Source organism: Lycium barbarum, chromosome 4 (genome assembly GCF_019175385.1).
Source record: "Lycium barbarum isolate Lr01 chromosome 4, ASM1917538v2, whole genome shotgun sequence".
NCBI classification, from domain to species: Eukaryota; Viridiplantae; Streptophyta; class Magnoliopsida; order Solanales; family Solanaceae; genus Lycium; species Lycium barbarum.
The window spans coordinates 16,181,252-16,203,364 of NC_083340.1; the positions used below are offsets into that span (position 1 = coordinate 16,181,252).

Sequence of the window (22,113 nt, forward strand, 5' to 3'; positions counted from 1 at the left end):
TTCTCTCAAAAGTACTTATTTTTTCAATAAGCACTTATTTTAAAAAAAGTGAGGTGTTTGGCCAAGCTTTTGGGAAAAAATAAGTGCTTTTGGGGAGTAATAGAAACAGTTTTGCAGAAGCTAAAAAAATAGCTTTTGCCCAAAAACACTTTTTTGAAAAGTACTTTTGAGAAAAATACACATAGAAACACTTTTTAAAAGCTTGGCCAAACACTAATTGCCGCTTAAAAGTACTTTTTAAATTAATTGGCCAAACACAAACTGCTTTTAGCCAAAAGTACTTTTTTAAAATTTTTTTTTTTTTTAAAAATACTTTTTAAAATAAGCTGTTTTTAAAAGTTTGGCCAAACAGGCTATAAAACTAGTCATTTCTCCCTTTGACTCCATATAAGTATCCTATTAGTCTTTTTATTTTGATCCGAAATAAGTGTCTCTTATATAATCAAGAAAGAATTAACTTTATTTTTCTAAAATTTGACCCTTATCTACAATACCACTAAGAAGTCTTTTAAATTACTCAAAATTTTTATGAAGGATAACTTAGTCAAAATACCTTTCTTTAGGAGTTACTGTTTTCTTAAGGGTGTGTTAAAGTTCAAAACGATACTTATTATGGATTGGAGGGAGTAATATTTAGGAATTAGTCTAGAGTAATCCTTTAATTGTAAATTTGAATAATTTTAATTTTTGTATGTTTATAAAAATTAAGCACTGTTGATTTTTCTTATATTTATAACACATGACGATGGATAGATATCTTTAATGAAATTAGCTCGCGAGTCATTTAAATTGGAATTTCTTTTTATCTAGTCAGGCTTCTCCTATTAATTTCCGCCAGTTATTTTGATACCAAATTATTAATTTCAAAAATCAAGTTCTATTATTCTAACTTTCTATATTTTTTCATTCTAATCCGAAAGTGAGGTTGTTACATCCCGTATTTTTGGACTAGAAAATTGAATCGTCCAATATGAGCAAAATTACCCGAACTCGGAGAATTCGATAATATTCAAGCATAAAAATCAAGAACTCAGTGTATACAAGGAATGAAGTCCCGAAATGATTTAAGACGAAAAAGTGTGACGACGGTGACTGGAAATAATATTTTATGTGTGGCAAATGAGGCTATGGACTAGAGCCATGTCATATGAGCATAATAATGAATATATGAAGTATGTTAAAAGTGGTTCATGTTTAAGTGAATTGAGATCAAGAAATTAATTACGTGTGTAATAATAAAAATTTTTAGTACAAGACAACAAAATAAATAACATCTATGGATAAGTGATGAGTGGAAAAACCTCATCCATGTGGCAAAGGGACAACACATGAACGTGACAATTTATGGGATGAGTTGGTGGCAGATTTGCTTTGGGTAAGGATGTTAATATAAATCTATATCTTGAATGGCATGGGTCTCACAAGAGAATGATCACCATTAATAAATAATATTGGATAAAGACCAATATTTGGTCCAAGGAGCAGCACGTCCAATCTTCATGACAAATAGGCTATCAATTAACTTAGGTGGCTAGTAGAAGAGTTAGGGTGGGACACTTGTCATCCTCATTATAGCTAGGCTTAAGAGGTGGCATTTTTTAATCAATTAAATATTGAAATAACTTATGGAAAAGAGCAAAACAATTTGCTTCAGCATTGATGCTGTATGCGTATATTGCATTAAAGGAAAAGAACGAACCAGCAAACAAAAGAAAAGGGCCTCGCTTTGTTTTCTCAATTCAACAACGTTTTCATCTCTCTTTTGACATAAACTATATACCTTCCAACAAAAATAATGATACTACGTTCTACTACGGAGGCAGCAACGTATTAGTGTGTAAATATGCACACATCATCATTATTCCATGAACGTGCACAACTATGTTGTTCAATTTTATTTCGGATTTCACGCACCGCTTCGGTCTCATTGTTCTATTTCATCGTGTTGTTGAATCCAGGCTTTCTTCGAAGGGAAGTAAGATTGAAGAAGAGTGGTTCTTGGCATATAAGGTAAGAGTTATTCTCTCCTAAGTTTATTTAAATTCATCTAGGTCATAGTTAAATTGTGAGATGAAAACTACCAAATTAATTAAGATTATTGAATAAATATTACGTGAATATAATCCAGATATTTCATGGACAAGTGGGCAGCAATTTAATTATATACATGCCACATAAGGGGGCTGTGGCGTAAAGGTGAGAGGATGCTTTACACGTGTAAGGGCAAAAAGTTGACATTTATGTTCCTATATTTTATTAGGTGAGGGCAGCAATGTTATGGATATGTGGAGACTATACATATATTTGTCTCCTCTAATTTTATAATGAAAGGAGCTACTTCATAATCAAATGAAACAGCAATTCCTTAGCATTTTTTTTGGACCGTTTCTATAAGAGGAAAAGTGAGGGAGCAGCAACGTATTTTCCCTTCATGGAAGGTCAGCAACGTGCATAAGGCAAAAAGAAAGCAGCAATGTATTCTTGATCTAGCGAAAGGCATCACCATTGTTATAAGTCGAAACATTAGACAAGTTACGGAATAAAGTCTCTACGAGGCTTACAAGGTATGTAAAGCGGTCCCTTCTTTCTTTTGGCATGTCCTAGACGTAAGTGATGAATGACATGAGCTTTGGGGTAATCCCATTCATAAGTTTCGAATATGATTCATGATTCTTATTCACTTCTTGATGTTAGAGCTTTTAAAGTAGTTAAGCCACTGCCCTCGAGCTTTCTATATGTTGTGTAGTATAATCGTATGTATAAGTCTCTATTCCTAAAGGCTCTATAATGACTAATGCCCTTAACTTTCATAAGCTGTCTCGTATTGATTTGATACCTGTCTATGATCCCTGAGACGTTATTTAATATAGTTCATAATGATATTCAAAGAGCCACTAGGATGACTAATGTTCTTGATTTCCAGAAATTATTTTATTATGTCTTGATACGTGTATACAATCCTTGAGGTTCTATTTTTATATAATCCAAGCGACATTCGAAAGGTATTTGATATGACTATTGTCTTGGTTTTCAAATGATAATTCGTTTTGATTATTCTATTGAGTCTCAGATATGATTTAATTTTCATATGGTTTCTCACTACTCTGCTCGTGCATGCCTCAATACATCTTTCACTGAGTCCCGGGCCAGGACATGTTTTCGTGCACAGATCCACTGCATTATTCACCGAGTCCCTCACTAGAGGGCCGGGACACGTTATATATATGTATATGATGATATGATGACATGATGATATGATGATATGGGGATGGCGGTCAGGATGACACATGATGATCTTATTCACCGAGTCCCTCACTAGAGGGTCGGGACACGTTATATATATATATATATACATGATGATGATATGATTTTATTTACCGAGTCCCTCACTAGAGGGCCGGGACACGTTATACATATGCATATGAACAGGATGATTCTCTAATGGTGACATTAAGTTTCATAACGAGTTAAGTCTGATATTGACACCATGATTTATGATTCAAAGGTAAGCCTTGTGGTTTTCTGGTTATTGTACTGGTTTTCTGTACTCCTCACATCAGTATTATCCTGTTTATTGTATTTATGCTTTACATGCTCAGTATATATTCCGTACTGACCCCCTTTCTTCGGGGGGCTGCGTTCATGCCCGCAGGTACAGATGCTCACGTTGGTAACCCACCAGCTTAGGAGTCCTATTCAGCTATCTTGGAGAGCTCCCTTGTTCCGGAGCCTAGATTTTGGTACAAAATCTCTTGTGGTGTATATGTATTTTATCCAGGGGTACGACGGGGCCCTGTCCCGTCATATGATACTGTTGTTACTCTTAGAGGTCTGTAGACATATGTGTGGGTTGTGTATCGATGTTGTTCAGTTGTGTCTATATGGCTTATGTTTTGGGACGTTCCCATTCGTAGTGGCAGCGTTGTCGGCTTGCGTAGATATATATATATATATATATATATATATATATATATATATATATATATATATGTTTTGAGAAGTAATGTGTTATGATAGCCTTGTCGGCTCGTTTATAGCGGGGATGTTCCCTTATATATTATGAAAGCCTTGTCGGCTTATGTACTATAATGTCTGTTGAAAGTTGTACCTCCCCAAGAGGCAGGTTGTTGTGATACGTCTAAATAATGCGACAGTTTTGAGACGACGTCTTGCCTTGGTATTGATAAGTCTGTATTATGCTAGTTGTGGATGATTATAGTTAACAGGTACATACGAGTGTCCAGCTCGGGCACTAGTCACGGCCCACGGGGTTGGGTCGTGACAGAGGTATCAAGATTTTATTATTTATAGTCAACCTGCCAGAAAAAGTAACTTTAGTTTTTGATTTTTATTTTTCCTCTCATGTAAGTAACTTGGAAGAATTAACTGAAGGTCACTAAAAAGTCTTCAAATTACTAAAGGTGACGTGTGGGGCCCACCCCACATCAAAACCCAATTAAATTTGGGATTAAGAAGATTGGGGTCCAAAATGTAATTTTTAAAACTTCTTAATCTTTTACAAACTACAAAAAAACCTAAAACACCCACCCATTATTCAAAACATCCCAAACCGTTCCTTCCCCACAACTCCCTCACACTTCTTCCATATTTCAAAATCAAAACTCCCAAGCAAATAGTTAATCTCCTTCACTTGGACGTCTCTCATCTCTCCTCTTTTCTTGTCATCTTCTTCTTCACCCTCGTCTATAGGTGCCGCCGCTGCTTCTTCTTCTTTAATATCAAGGTAAAGTTTTTGTTTCACTTGTTCCAAAAGTTATTTGGTAGAAATTGATTATTTTGGTTGTAGAAAAAGAAGAAGAAAAAGAAGAAGAACATGGGTTTGTCTTCAATGTTGTTTGTTTTGTTGTTCTTTATTCGAGAAACCCTTATTTGGGGTATTTGTTTGACTTGTTGGGGTTTTTGTGTTTGTAAATAGCGTACATTGTTCTCAAATTATGATTTTTTGTGATATTTTTGTTCTTGTTCTCCTTAAGATTTCGGAAAAATGGCTTGCAATCTTGTTGACCTTTTCGAACAGATGAGTAAGTTGCTGCAGCAACTTCAACACTTGTTTGACAGTTGCAGATATTTGCTGAGGTTCTTACTTTAAAAACCTCTATTTAGTGTATTTTGTAGTGAAATACTGTTGTTGGTGTTGGTGTTGGTGTTGATGTTGGTGTTGGTGTTGATGTTGATGTTGGTGTTGGTGTTGTCCTGTTATGGTATGGTTTAGGAAAAGAAAGGATAAACAATTATTGCACATACATTTGATGTATTTTGTTTAACTTGTATGATTGTGTGTCTGTAGTAGACGATTTGGCTGTTTTCTTGGAAGTAGATGCTTGTTGTTTTGGTTTGGTTAAGTGTTTAGGAAAATCTTGGATAAAATCCATCTTGTTGTTGTTATTGTTGTTGTTGTTGTTGTTGTTGTCGTCGTTGTGTGTTTGTAGTGAAATAAATTGTTTTTTTTTGTTGTTGTCCTGGTATGGTTCAGGGTTTAGGAGTAGATATCCAATAGATGGTTTTTTTGTTCTTGTCCTAGTATTTATCTGGTTCTGTTTATAGAAGCTATGTCCAACAAATTTTTAGTTGTTGCAACAATTTCTACACTTGTGCCAACAAGTATACAATATGTGGCAACAACTACAAATCTGTTGGATATAGCTTTAGTTTTTTGGTTCTGTTTGTAGAAGATATCCAACAAATTTTTAGTTGTTGCAACAAGTTATACACTTGTTGCAACAAATATATAATATGTTGCAACAACTACAAATCTGTTGGACATAGCTTCAGTTTTTTAGTTCTGTTTGTAGAAGACATCCAACAGATTTTTAGTTGTTGCAACAAGTTATACACTTGTTGCAACAAGTATACAATATGTTGCAACAACTACAAATCTGTTGGACTTAGCTTCAATTTTTTGGTTGTATTTGTAGAAGATGTCCAACAGATTTATTGTTGTTGCAACAAGTTATACACTTGTGCCAACAAGTATACAATATGTGGCAACAACTACAAATCTGTTGGATATAACTTTAGTTTTTTGGTTCTGTTTGTAGAAGATATCCAACAAATTTTTAGTTGTTGCAACAAGTTATACACTTGTTGCAACAAGTATATAATATGTTGCAACAACTACAAATCTGTTGGATATAGCTTTAGTTTTTTGGTTCTGTTTGTAGAAGATATCCAACAGATTTATAGTTGTTGCAACAAGTTATACACTTGTTGCAACAAGTATACAATATGTTGCAACAACTATAAATCTGTTGGACATTGCTTCAGTTATTTAGTTGTGTTTATAGAAGATGTACAACATCTTAATCACTTATTCAACAACTGAAGAATCTGTTGCAACAACCTATTCACTTGTTGCAACAGTTACATCACTTGTTGCAACAGTTACATCGTTTGTTGCAACAAATTTTTCAGTTGTTGGGGAATTCTGTTACTTGTTGTATTTTGTTTGATCAAATGCTGCACTTCTTATTATCTGTGTACTTTGAATGATGCACTAATCAGTTGAAGCTTTTTTTTTTTCTCCTGTGTGTAGATCAAATGTCTCCAGCCAAAAGAAAAGTTGAGAAATCAACTGAAGGTCATAGAGATAATCAAAAAGCTATAGTGCAATCATCATTAGAGAATCTTGCTGATTTAGCAAAATCTATTGTTGAATCAGCAAATTGAGAGGAAAGAGATAGCCAAACTGACAATCAATCCTCAGAAAGAGAGGAAGTACAAAGCCAAGAAGCAATATATACAAATGAACAAAGTGAAGAAGAATTAGAAGCTGAAGAAACTGCTGATGCAGTAGATGGATTGGATGAAGATGATGAAAAGGACAGTGCTTCTGAAAATACAGTTCACTCATCGTCGTTCATAGCTGAATTAAGAACAAAGAAGAGAAATAGTGTGAATGCCAATTTAATTACAGAATCTTCTAGTAGATTGGACATAGATCATAACAGACCTTCCATTGCTGAGGTCGTCAAGGTTTTCAGTATTAACAAGTATGTCGTGAGGATGACATTGAATGAAAATAATGATTTGACCGTTAATCTTACGGTCAAATCAGGCATGGGCAAGAACATTGATATGTTTAGGCTAATTCTTAAAAAGCAGGGGTTGGAGGATTTCTTTAGAAAAAACTGTTTTGGGGTGTATTTGGATCTGCCTGAAGAGACCGGTGCACTGTTTCAAATGAAAATGGTATATGAGCTTATGAAGCGTAGAATTCTTTCGGATGCAAAGGATGAGCTTTGGATTAATTATTGTGGCATGCCGGTGTGCTTAGGCTTGAAAGAGTTTGTCATAGTTACTGGCCTTAGATATCATCCTTGTGAGCTGCCTACTGTTGTATTGAATAAGCTAGCCCAGACTAGCAAAACAACCAAAGAAGCCAAGAAAGTAGGAAAGGGTGGAAAAGATAAGAGTGAAACTGGTTTGGTGGAGTTAGTTGGAAAAAGCTACAAAGGAGATAAGCTGCTTGTAGATTTGCAGTCCAAAACCATGTCAAAAAAGCATAAGCAGTCCTTATGTTTAGTTTGGTTTGTGCACTGTGTTCTTATGGCAAAAGATACAAGTCTGAACATACCACTTGGTTTGCTTAAACTTGCGGAGGACTATGAGGCATTCAACAACCATGGATGGGGCCGGGAAAGCTTCAAGTTGATTGTTGACTATTTATCGAAAGAGCTTAAGCCAACAGTGAAGACAGTCAATCTATATGGCTTCCCTTGGGCTTTCATGGTAAAGCATTTGCAATGTCAATTTCTTGTACTTTTTGTATTTCTATCATCATTCTGATTTTGCTGGTATCTTATTTTCTAGGCTTGGGCATTTGAAGCCATTCCTCACCTCTGACAACAAGTGAAGGACTACCCTTCAGAAGTGTCTTTTCCAAGAATTCTTAGATGGCTGACTGCAAAGAGCAACATAAGATTGAGTGTTGATCTTTTTAACCCTCCTTTGGAAGAGGTAAGCCTTAAGACATGTATAGAATAAACTTGGTCATCTGTTGGATAATGTCCAACAAGTATGACACCTGTTGCAACAAGTTACTAATCTGTTGGACAATGTCCAACAAGTATGACACCTGTTGCAACAACCTAGTCATCTGTTGCATTTCATGATTTAGGACCATTTTAATATATCTACTTTTTTGTTATAGGTTGTGCACTCATGGCTTGTCCCGACAGTAAGGGAGTTGGAGATGCCATTCCTTGCTTCCTTTGAGCCCTTATAATCTGTTCCTGATAAAATGATTGAGGGGATGAAATTAGAATTGGTTGGAGTGACAACCATCAAAAGGGAATCAGTTGTGGTAGATGTTGTTGTTGGTGGTGGTGTTATTGCTGGCGGTCAACCTGCTGTTGATGACGTTGTGGCAGAAATTGCCGGTGAAAAAATAATAGATGATGATGTTGATTTTGGTAGACAAACTCCAATTGGTGGTGTTGTTGGTGGACAAAATCCAATTGGTGGTGATGTCGGTGGACAAACTCCAATTGATGGAGATGTTAGTTGTGGCGGATTTGGTGGTAGATTTTCCTTTGTTGGTGCCGACACATCGAAATGTGCTTGTGAATGCACCTATTGCAAGCGGCGAATGGATGATTTGATAAAAAATGTTGAGGAGTTGGTGAAGGCACAAAAATACACAAATTCTGCTTTACAGAGTTTGTTATCCAAGAGGGGTGTCAATCCATCCAAGAAGCTGACCTCACCCTATACTCCTATTCGCATTCGCAAGAAGGGAAAAGCAATTTCCAAGGCACTTGCTGATGTTAGGTCAAGGAAATCTTCTACACCCCACAAGGCAGCTGCCGTTATTGATCTTAAAAAGGTAAATGTGTATAAGCATGCAGATGCTCAAAAAATGAAAAAGCTTAAAAAATTCGTCAATGCCAAGAAGAGAAAGGGTACGATGTATTCATTGCATGAATTTAAGGCCGATGACTTCAGGATAATGACAAGCATGGAAGATTGGTGGCTGGCCAGTGTAATTTTAAAAACAACAATTATTTTTGTTGAAACATGTTTTATTTTGGTTGTATTAGTTGCAACAAGTTATATGTTTGTTGCAACGAGTGGAACACTTGTTGCAACAAGTATTGGTCTTGTTGCAACAACTCACTTAGTTGTTGGAGATTGCTTACAGCAGTTGGGTGAAATAGACCCAACTGCTGTAAGCAATCTCCAACAACTAGGAGAGTTGTTGCAACAAGACCAATACTTGTTTCAACAAGTGCACACTTATTGCAACAACTCACTTAGTTGTTCAGGTGGCTGACATTCCTTATACTTTTAATGCAGTATGTTGATGAAATTATGCTCTTAATGCGTGTGAGCAAAGCACTTTCACTGAGCACTATGCTTCCACAGATATAATCTTGGATCTCAACTTCTACAATATCATGCTCAAGCGATACACAGAGTTGTCGGATGAAAGCACATAGCCGGAAGCTATTCCATTCAATCAAATGTTTGATGATTTTATATGGGATGATGATGTTATCGCTTATTGTAGAGGTACTGTACCAGCCAAAGGTGGTTGCGAGTGGGTTGGTGCCAAAAGGGTGCTTACTATCATGAACATAAATGTCAGACAGTTTGTCACCCTCGAATTCATAATTGAGGAGGAGGTGATAAATTTTTATGACTGCAACGTCCCAAAAATCCAAGAGAATGAGTTCTTCATCCACATCCAGCCAGTCATTGAATTATGGCCGAAACTACTGAAGCAGAGTGGCATGTTTGAATGCTTTCCTGAAAAGCTGCTCAACGAAGCTTGAAAATTTGTGCTGAAGGAGAATCTCCCTCGCAATGAAACTGCAATGGCATGCGGATCGTATTCACTTGCTTTTATTGGGCATTTGCTTACCGACACTAACATGATGGAGCCCGAGACTCTATTGTGCGACAACTCAGTGGCGAGGATGCAGTGGTGATGGGAAATGGGTGTGATAGATAAAGTTTTGGAGCCCTGAGCTGGCTGTTTAACAAATTACTACTTGAACAATTTTTTTCGTCCTTGTTATTATTTATGAATGTTGTTGCAACAAATGCAACAGATAGTACAATTGTTAAAAAAGTTGCAAAAAATTACTAATCTACTAATCTGTTTAGAAAAGTTGCCTAAATGATTACAACAGGTCATACAGTTGTTGAAGAAGTTACTAATCCGTTCCAAACAAGTCACTAATCTGTTTAACAAGTTACTAATCTGTTGCATTAGATAATACATTTGTTAAAGAAGTTGCAACAAATTACTAATCTGTTTCAACAAGTTACTAATCCGTTCCAACAAGTAACCAATCTGCTGAAACAAGTTACTAATCTGTTGCAACAGATCATACAGTCGTGGAAAGAAGTTGCAACAAATTACTAATCTGTTCCAACAAGTTACTAATCCGTTCCAACAAGTAAATAATCTGCTTCAACAAGTTACTAATCCATTGCAACAGATCATACAGTTGTGGAAAGAAGTTGCAACAAATTACTAATATGTTCCAACAAGTTACGAATCCGTTCCAACAAGTAAATAATCTGTTGAAACAAGTTACTAATCTGTTGCACCAGATCATACAGTTGTGGAAAGAAGTTGCAACAAATTACTAATGATTGTAGTAGATATATATATATATATATATATATATATATATATATTGATCAATAAATATGATTGATTTCCATTGTTTATCACTAAATGTGGGTGAATCAGGAAGTTCAGATCAATTCACTCCAATGATCACTCCATTTAGTGCGTATTGGACTTAGTTGATCATCTATCCTGACCCAACACACCATGAAATTGCTTAAGTATATATATATATATATATATATATATATATATATATATATATATATTGATCAATAAATATGATTGATTTCCATTGTTTATCACTAAATGTGGATGAATCAGGAAGTTCACATCAATTCACTCCAATGATCACTCCATTTAGTGCGTATTGGACTTAGTTGATCATCTATCCTGACCCAAAACACCATAAAATTGCTTAAGTATATATAATGATCAATAAATATGATTGATTTCCACTGTTTATCACTACATGTGGCTGATATCCATTGTTTATTACTAAATATGGTTGATTCCCTTTATTGATCACTAAATATGAGTGAATCAAGTAGTATCTGTTGCAACAGATGTAGTATCTGTTGGAGCAAGTTTAGTATCTGTTGTAGCAAGTGTAGTATCTGTTGCAGCAAACTGAGCAAGTTGTTGAACAAGTCCTTACCCTTGTTGAATAAAACATAACAAGTTACCCATTTTCTGTAACAAGTCATTCCACTTGTTTGATTTTCACTCTTTATCACTAAATGTGGCTGATATGCATTGTTTATCACTAAATATGGCTGATTCCCTTTATTGATAACTAAATATGGGTGAATCAAGTAGTATCTGTTGCAAAAGATGTAGTATCTGTTGGAACAAGTTTAGTATCAGTTGCAGCAAGTGTAGTATCTGTTGCAGCAAGTGTAGTATCTGTTGCAGCAAACTGAGTAAGTTGTTGAACAAGTCCTTACTCTTGTTGGATAAAACACAACAAGTTACCCATTTTCTGTAACAAGTCACTCCACTTGTTTGATTTCCACTCTTTATCACTAAATGTGGCTGATATGCATTGTTTATCACTAAATATGACTGATTCCCTTTATTGATCACTAAATATGGGTGAATCAAGTAGTATCTGTTGCAAAAGATGTAGTATTTGTTGGAGCAAGTTTAGTATCTATTTCAGCAAGTGTAGTATCTGTTGCAGCAAACTGAGTAAGTTGTTGAACAAGTCCTTACTCTCGTTGGATAACACACAACAAGTTACCCATTTTCTGTAACAAGTCACTCCACTTGTTTGATTTTCATTGTTTATCACTAAATGTGGCTGATATCCATTGTTTATCACTAAATATGGCTGATTTCCTTTATTGATCACTAAATATGGGTGAACCAAGTATTATCTGTTGCAACAGCTGTAGTATCTGTTGCAGCAAGTTTAGTATCTGTTGCAGCAAACTGAGTAACTTGTTGAATAAGTCCTTACTCTTGTTGGATAAAATACAACAAGTTACCCATTTTTTGTAACAAGTCACTCCACTTGTTTGATTTCCATTGTTTATCACTAAATATGGTTGATTCCAATTTTTTATCACTAAATGTGGCTGATTCCCTCTACTCAATAATTAAAACTTGAGTCACTCCACTTGTTAGAAAAAACCCAACATATAACTTAGTTGCATCTGCTTAAAAACTCCAATTTTTTGTAATATGTTCAACGACTTACTAGTTGCCGCAACAAGTCCTGTTACTTGTTCGATAAAACCCAACAAGTTACCCATTTTCTGTAACAAGTCACTCCACTTGTTTGATTTCCATTGTTTATCACTAAATATGGTTGATTCCAATTGTTTATCACTAAATGTGGCTGATTCCCTCTACTCAATAATTAAAACTTGAGTCACTCCACTTGTTAGAAAAAACCCAACATATAACTTAGTTGCATCTGCTTAAAAACTCCAATTTTTTGTAATATGTTCAACGACTTACTAGTTGCTGCAACAAGTCCTGTTACTTGTTCGATAAAACCCAACAAGTTACAGAGCTGTTGCAACAAATTCATTACTTGTTGGAAACTGTACAACAATTTATTAACAAGAATATATACACATTAGTGATTTGAACACGAACAACATATCATATAAACTAAGTTCATAATCACCAAGAATATAAATTACCATGTTAAGAAAGAATAACATTAAAATGTCATAAAGATCCAACAGATAACTATTATTACAACACAATGCAATCTACAACTATGGAGCATTTTGGCTTGGACATGTTATTTTTTTGTGGCCAACTGTTTTGCATAAGGAGCATTTGTTTTTCCGCATAGCCCTCTTTGTCCACCTTCTTCCGTGTTTGCTAGAACTTAAAAGCTTCACATCCCTTGGCCACCACTTGCGCTTCAGATGTTCACATCTAAAGCAATACACACTTCACGAATTGAATGACATTCCTTTATAAAAACCTGTTTCATCATCTTGAACATGGCTGGACTGTGACGATTGTGCAGCACACGGTGTATTACTGGCAAGTTCGGGTATAGGGATCGGCTCATCCCCACTTCCATGAGGCTTCACACTTCTATTATATGGAATATCCATATCCACCCTTTCCAATTTATCATTTAATACATCTTGTTGGTCTTGAGCTAAATTATGGTTCTCGACCGGGCTTCCAACCACGTATACCCTTAAAATGGGCCTAGCTACATCTTTCAAATAAGTACGCAAACGACTCTGATCGGTTATCTTAAAAGGCAAGACCCTCTGGTTTTCAAAAGAGCTATGCATGTAAGTGATGGCAAGGTCTTTCGGTTCACAAGTTAATTCACAATAGTTAATGAATAAGTTCACAAAATCATCAAACTCAACATCTCTTGGGACAGTCATCGCTATTATCTCTAACATGTGACTACCTTTCCATCGCCAAATATATCAATTGTTCACCTCGATCCATTCACCATGGCAATCAACACCTATTATTATTGAGTCCCCCATTAATGGTGCCTGAAGATATTTTGTTTTAAGAAAATCAGTCATGACCAGCGCAAGTCAAAGGCCACTTAAATTTATGATTAAGTTAATTATGGAGTGGTTTTTTCTGAAATTTTGGACCCAAAGTAGTTAACTTAATCACAATTTTGAGCGGCCTTTGAGCTTGGATGTTCAAAGCTGTCGCAACTAGTAATTACAATGCTTGAATGTCAAGTGTTGAAATTACTCTAGGTGACAGCTTTGACCACCCCAAGCCCAAAGGCCACTTAAATTTATGATTAAGTTCATAATTGAGTGGTTTTTTCCTGTAATTTTGTGTTACACCTCGGAAAATTTTCCGTTGGTACGCAAGTGGATGAACTAGTGATGAATGTGAGTGCACGATGTCTATGAGCAAGAAACGACGTTTGATAACCTTAGGCGAGATTTCGAAAGTATCCGATGTGAGACGAGGAAGTTGGCTAAGTTAAGATGAGATACAAGGTGAGCAATGCATGTGCATGGACGGGGGTGATTAAAATGAGAAGTCTAAGAAATATGGGAAGTTGCAGAATTGCAACTGCCCAGTGGTCGTAAATCGCAAAATACGGACCGTAAATTGCAATACGGTCCGTAAACTGGCAGTCGTAAACTGCCATGCAAGGTTTCAACTTTCTGCCCAGTCAAGAAATGGTAAAATACGACCAGGTGGACGGACCGTAAAGTGATTTACGGCCCGTAAACCATGGTCGTAAACCACCATGAAGGCAGCCCAGCTTCTGGTTCTGGAAATGGTTAATTACGCCCATGGAGGACGAGCCGTATAGTGGAATACGGGCCGTAAACCTCCATGGACGACCACTGTTCACCCAACACATGTTTTTCAATTCATTAAATGTGAGGATCAAGACTTGTCTTATTTCATTATAACATTACACCACTTCTCTCTAAAACTTCTCTCTACATTTATTATATGAGTTTTCATGGATTATAAGCCATCAATAACATTAAGACAAGTGAATCAAGGATAAGGGAATCATCAAGGATCATCCAAGTCAAGAAATCCAAATGGAGAAAAACTAGGGTTTTGCTCAAAGAGGAGTATTATCAACAAAAGCTTGTTCCTACAACTTCTAAGGTAAGATTCATGATTTTTACAAGATGTTTAAGGTATTGGAGAATTAAAATACATGGATTGTAGAAAATGTGGTCAACTAGGTCATGAATGGTGAATAGTGACATTTTGAGGAATAGTTTGAATTGAATTATGAACGTTGTTGTGTTACGATATGAATGTATTATAAATGGTACTAAGATCATGAACTAGACACTTTAGACGAATGGACGAAGTTGGAGGTCATGACCATAAATACGGGAGAATTAGAAGCAAATTGAGAAATCTAGATAATGTGGATGATGTGAATGACTAATGGCCATTGTTATGATATTAATGAAGGTATAGACGCTAGCATTGGAAGGAAACGTGCAAGTGTAGAATAGTCCGACGAAAAGGTATGTAAGGCTAACCCTTCTTTCATAAGACATGATTCTTGGCCAAACTTCTAATTCCTCTATATGAGTATGTTATATTCAAGTGATTGACACTCCGAGCTCATAAGCTCACGATCCTTAACATGTACTACGATTGTACTACGCCCCTCATATGACGAGTAAGCCTAAGATATGGATGTAGCAATAATGACGAAGATAGTGATGACGATAATAATAATAATGATGCCAAAGGTGCCTACGGGCTATTATACTTATATGTGCCTATGAAGGGCTATAATGATACCCCGAGCTTATAACGCCGGGTAGGATATATGTATATGATTATGTATAAAGTATGTATACGATTACGTAACGCGCGCACACCTCTGCAGATGGTACGGATAACCCTGAAGCCTTGGTAGGGCCAGGTAGAAATAACATTGAGCCTTGGTTGGCTAAGTACGTATGAAACACCGAACCTTATGGTCGGGCATGCTATGTATGTATATAAGTGTATGGCTATGTATATAATATGAATATGAATGTGAAAAGACTATGTATACGAATACGAATAAGGACATGTATGCGAATATGAGCCCAAGTAGGGTACGAGCACTATTATGAAATACGCATGAGAAATGGAAAGTTCCTATGAAAGGCAGGTAAGTGCCATGATGATGATATTATTGTCTTCCCTCCTGTGCCACTTCATATATTGTCTATGATGCTTCTATATTGATGTTAATCACGCTTTACATACTCAGTACATTCTTCGTACTGACGTCCTTTTGTTTGTGGACGCTGCGTCATGCCCGCAGGTGCACAGGGAGACAGACTTGATCCATAGCTGCCTATTTGGAGATTACATAAAGAGCTCCATTTCCTTCGGAGCCATATCTTTTGGGTACTCATTCTTTTGTGTATATAATTATGGGCATAGGGGGGTCCTGTCCCGCTAATGTGATATGTTATACTCTTAGAGGCTCGTAGATATATGTGTGTGTGTGGGTAGATGTGTTTAGCCTTGTTGGCCTATGTTTTGTATATCATTTTGTCGGCCACGTGGGCCCATGTACATTGATGTGGCATAAATGCCTATGATGATATAAATGGGTTGTTGTCCAGATGGGACTAGTTGACGAATGAATGGAAATGCATGTATAATTATGTGGCTCACCTAGATGTAAGTATAAGAGTAAGCTAAGAGGGTGCTCGGGTGGGTTAACACCGGGTGCTCGTCGCGGCCCTGAGTCGGGTCGTGACATTTTGGACCCAAATTAGTTAACTTAATCACAACTTTAAATGACTTCTTGGAACAAATAATTGACTTGTTGCAACAAGTAGGTTACTAGTTGCAACAACTCGCTTATTTGTTGGAGACAGCTTCAGTTTTTGTCTCTGTCTCATATCAAAATGGAACAACTATATGACTTGTTGGAACAACTAACGTACTTGTTGCAACAAGTATGTAACCTGTTCCAACTACTTGGTAACTTGTTGGAGACAACTTTAGTTTGTCTGTTTGATAACAAAATGCAACAACTAAGTGACTTGTTGGAACAAATAACTGACGTGTTGCAACAAGTAGGTTACTAGTTGCAACAACTCACTTATTGTTGGAGACAGCTTTAGTCTCTGTCTCTGTTTCATAAAAAAATGAAACAATTATATGAATTGTTAGAACAACTAACGTACTTGTTGCAACAAGTATGTAACCTGTTCCAACCACTTGATTACTTGTTGGAGACAGCTTCAGTTTTTGTCTGTTTCATAACAAAATGCAACAACTAAGTGACTTATTAAAACAAATAACATAACAACTAAGTGACTTATTGAAACAAATAACATACTTGTTGCAACAAGTAGGTTACTAGTTGCAACAGCTCACTTATTTGTTGGAGACAACTTCAGTCTCTGTTTCATCCAACAACTGTAAAATATGTCTAACAACTGCTGTAATTGATGCAGCAAGTATCATACTTGTTGCAACAAGTAGCTCAGTTGTTGGAAAGAGTAAGAGCTCTCCAACAGATTTCATAGTTATTGCATAAAGTACAACAGCTGTTGTAAATTATTTATTCACATTTTTTTGTAATTGTTGCAACAGATTAGTAAATCTGTTGCAACAACTTCATAATTTATCAACAACTCTTGCAGAAACACTAGGACTACAACAACTGATGCAAAAAGTTCAGAAGCTCTTACACAACAGCTTTAGAACTTGTTGCAACAACTATACTGCTGTAACTACGAATCTGGGAAAATCAGCAAATAAGGCAACTATACCTAGATGAACAATTGAAAGAAACAATATTGTTTAACTTACCAATGGACCCAAAAACACTTATGAAGTAATGCCAGTGCTACACCAATGACATTCAATCAAAAAATTATAAAATCGGATGATTTTTTTTTCTTAAGCAATGGTGGATGAAGAAGAAGAAGAAGAAGAAGAAGAAGAAGAAGAAAGCAGGGGCGGACCAAGAAGAAAAAGAAGAAGAGGAAGAAGAAGAGGAAGAGGAAGAGGAAGAAGAAGAAAGCAGCACGAAGAACAGATGGGAAGAACAAAAATGGAGGAAATGGCGCTGAAGAGGATTTTTTTTTCTCCCGATTTTTGTATTTTAGGGTTTATAGTGGTTGGGTCAAAGTGTTAAAAATAAAACTTTGGGGAAAAGTGTTAAAAGTAAAGTTTAGAGTCAAAGTGTTAAAAATAAAACTTGAGGGCAAAGTATTAAAAATAAAACAGTGGGCCAAAGTGTCAAAAATGAAACCATTGGGCAGGCTCAAAGCCCCTTAATCACTAATCAAATTTACTCACCTCTACTCAATAATTAAAACTTGAATCACCTCCCTTCAATTTTAAAACTAAAACATCACCTATAATTAAATGCCCCAAGTAACTTGGTATAGTGATAGATTTTTCCTCACATGCCTTGGTTGTAACTTTAAATTATTTGATCAGCTTAATAATCTTTTTTATGGGAAACAATTGATTACTTTACTTCAAAACAAAGTAGTGTATAGCCTAAAAGTTTTATAATCTTTTAAATCAAGTATAAAGTCAATATAAAAATAAAAATAAAGTACGATGTTGCTGCCCAGGATCGAACTGGGGACCTTTAGTGTGTAAGACTAACGTGATAACCACTACACCACAGCAACTCACATGCTCAATGCTAATACTAGGCCTACTTAACTTGGTTTGCGTTATTTAGTGATAATAGTATTTCCCGAATAGTTTACTTGCTTCTAGTCCCGTAGGAATCGGTGTTTGTTTATGCAATTTACATAAAATTTCAACTTCATATCATGATTTCAAATCCCAAATTCTCCAAAAAGGTATGATTTGGGATTCCAAATCATGAATTCAAATTATTTTAAATGTAAAAATTGACTTATAAGTTTATATTTTGTAAAAAAAAAAAAAATTCATAAGTTGGTAGGTGTATTAACCAACCATGTTTACCAACCATTTATCTCAAATATTAAGAGATCTGCAAGTTGGTAATATATTTATAACAAATTTACTCTTACCAACCATTTACCAACTGCGTTTACTTATACAGCTCATGTTCAATTTTTCTTTTTATTGAACTATAGTTCGATCACTTGATGTTGTGTTTTTTAGAAAGGTCTTCTGGTAGCGTATTAATTTTTTTATAAAGTATGATTTGCTCATTTGGTAAGATTGTATAAGAATCAGAAAGTTTTGATGGTTTTCGCAACTTATGAGTTTTTATGTCTATGACAAAAAATACAACTTAAAAAATCCAAATTGCATATCCAAACAAAACTTCAACTTCAAACTATCATGATTTCAAATTACTGATTTCATATCATGTTCAAACGGCTCCAAGTGTTGATAAAAACCAATCATTTCTTAAGAAGCTCGATAAGAACTCGTTTAACTTTTGGATGTATATGAAGTTGTAAATTTCCTGAAGAAAGCCTTGACCCCGCCAAGCCACAAACACTTTATAAATACAAAATTGCATTACTAGGTTGAACCCGATATTATAAGTCTACAATATGGTTATATATCCCTTTTCATTCTCGGATTTCAAGATCAAACTTTGCAGTAGTAGCACTCAACAAATGAAGCGCGCATTTGTGTCCATTTTAGCAATCAAATACCGGATACATGCATGGTTAGTATAAGCAAATAACCTTAGAACCAATCAAATAAAATGGAAACTTATAGGAAGCAAACACCATTGCCAACATCTTCATTATAAATTCACAGTGTCACGATTCAAAATTCGTAAGACGGTGATAAACAACAACAAATCTGATCATCGTCAAGCGGATGTGTTCCAGTGATACCTAACGTATCTATCTATATCTATCTATACTATTTTAAAAGTATGAATATAAATGTTGGTTGACCGAAATATCCTTTAAATATTGAACGACCTTTATACCCTTTTAGTCTAATTTTACCATATTTTTATTGGCAATTTCGATAAACAAAAAAATATCATAATTGAAATTAAAATTTAAAACAAATACTACTTCTGAATTTTGTTCTGAATCCAATTAAAGAGTTTTACTATCATGTCCAAATAAGGAGATATCCAACCAGCAGCCTTATTTGCCTAGGAGGAGGAGGCTAGGAGTAACTTTGTGATTGAAAGTGCTGTGTCCGTTTTTTGGTCGAATTGGAAAATTTTATATCAACCAAGTGCAATATTTACAAAGCACTAGCTCCATTTGGGCTCTAGAACTAGATCTCAAGGACATTCTACTTCATTACATGTGAATATACATCAATTGACTAAGTAGGAAAATTGTTGAATCTCTCTAGTATCTTTGCCTAGTTCTTCTGTGATTGTCCTCATGTGTGAAGTTGGAGCATGATTTGTCTGATTCTGATTTTGTAATCCATTCTGGTAGCTTGAAATCTCCTTGCATTTCTCTCAGCCCAAGTGTGGCAAATAGTGGCAGCAAAAAGAAATCTAAGAATACCAGCAACTGGTCTGTTGCTACTGCCTCTCTTTAATCATCCACGCAATTTCCTCTTTCCATTCCCTGATGCGTCTGTTTTCTCCTATCCACTTTACCAGAGTTAACTATATATTTGTAGAGTAGGGGCAGCTAAATAATAAGTGAGGGAATGTTTCAATAGCATTAGTAGAACACAGTACACACTCCTCAGACAGTTGTATATCCCATTTCTTCAGTCTGTCCACTGTAGCTAGTCTACCATGCAGTGCTAGCCATAATATAAACTGATGTCTAGGTATAGTATGTGACCCCCGTGCTATGCTTTTCCAAGGCACCTTTACATGTTGTGGAATGAAGGATTTATATGCCTTGTGTATGCTGAATTTTCCCTTAGTGCAGCATCCTTGTAGTAAGGCAGGGATATCTTGATTGGGGAACTATTTTCGAGCATCTATTATCTTTCTGATTATCCAGCAGGGTTGCTTTGGAGTTTCCATGGAGTACAGCTCTCTATTTTTTTATGTAGAAAGTATGTATCCATTTGACCCATAGTGTATCTTGTTTTGTGCTTACAGCCCATAGGAGTTTGCAAATTGCTGCTCTGTTCCACAAATGGAATTCAATAAAGTTGAGCCCTTCTGCTGATCTTGGCATTCACAGAGTTTCCCAAGCCAGAGGAGCTTTTTTGAATTTTTCAGAACCCCCAAGAAATGTTCTGCACATACTGGTAACCAGGTTGATGACTTTCTTAGGCAGGAGGAAAACTTGTGCCCAATAAGTTTGCATTTCAAATAGGACACTTTTGATCAGTTGAGCTCTGCCACTGTATGAAAGAAATTTAGTGGACCAACACCTAATCCTAGCAATCATCTTCTCTACTATGGGCATACATTGCTGAATTGTGATCTTTTTGGAAGAGAGTGGCACACCTAGATATTTGAAGGGCATTTCTCCAGGAGCAAATTTCATGTCTTGGAGTATCTGTTCTTTGAATTCAGTGGTTGTGCCAGCCATATACAGGGCACTTTTCTCCATATTAGCTTTCAGACCAGAAACTTCAAATAAGTGATTCAATGCTTGCATCAGTGCTTGTATTGAGGCAGCATCTGCTTTGCAACACATTAGTAGGTCATCTGCAAAGCCGATGTGTGCTAGCTTCAACTTTACACACCTGGGGTGGTATTTGAAGTTGGGATTTTGTGTCAACTGCTTCAAGGATCTGTTTAAATACTCCATTACAAGGACAAAAAGATAAGGGGAGAGAGGGTCCCTTTGTTTAAGTCCTTTTTTTACTTGAAACTTAGGGGTAAGTCCTCCATTTATGAGCAAGACATATTGGACTGTGGTTACACAACTCATTATCATGTCAACTATCTTGGCAGGAAATCCATATTCAATTAAGATCATTTTCAAGAACCCCCATTCAACCGAATCATATGCTTTTCTAATGTCCACCTTGATTAGACATCTAGGGGAGACTCCTTTCTGAGAATATCCTTTTATAAGTTCATGAGCTATGATTACATTATCAAGGATGTTTCTACCCTCAATAACTGCAGATTGGGAGGGACCTACCAGATAGTCTATTGCTGATTTTAGTCTATTGGTGAGGATCCTGGCTATGAGTTTGTAAATGATAGTGCGGCAGGCTATTGGTCTGAATTCTTTCACATAAGTGGGGTTGGGTACTTTGGGGACAAGGGTAATTGTAGTACTGTTTACATATTTGAGCAGTTTACCATTTTCAAAAAAATTAAAAATAGCAGTGTTTACCTCATTTCCAATGATTTCCCAGAATTCTTTGAAAAATTTAGCAGGAAAGCCATCTGCTCCTGGGGCGTCTATTGGCATTCGTTTGAGGGCTGATTGGATTTCTTCAGTTGTGATTGGAGTTAACAGCTGCAGTTGGTGTTCCCTGGTAAGACAGGGCCCATCCCTGTCAATATGCAGATTAATACATGGTAATTCCTGTGATGCTGTCTCTATCAACCTCTTAAAGAATTGTACAAACTCATTCTGGATCAAGTTGGGATCAGTGAGGAGGATGTCTTCATCATTATAAATGGATGCTACTCTGTTTCTGGCTTGTCTTGCTTTCAGTGAGGCATGGAAAAACTTGGAGTT

General features: G+C 36.0%; 1 non-coding gene across 1 annotated transcript; it reads right to left on the minus strand.

Moving 5' to 3' along the window:
• Nucleotides 1-18,134: 18,134 nt before the first annotated feature.
• Nucleotides 18,135-18,207, minus strand: TRNAV-UAC (transfer RNA valine (anticodon UAC)). Its single transcript has one exon. It is a non-coding gene; the product is annotated as a tRNA-Val (tRNA).
• Between the last annotated feature and the right edge of the window lie 3,906 nt (nucleotides 18,208-22,113).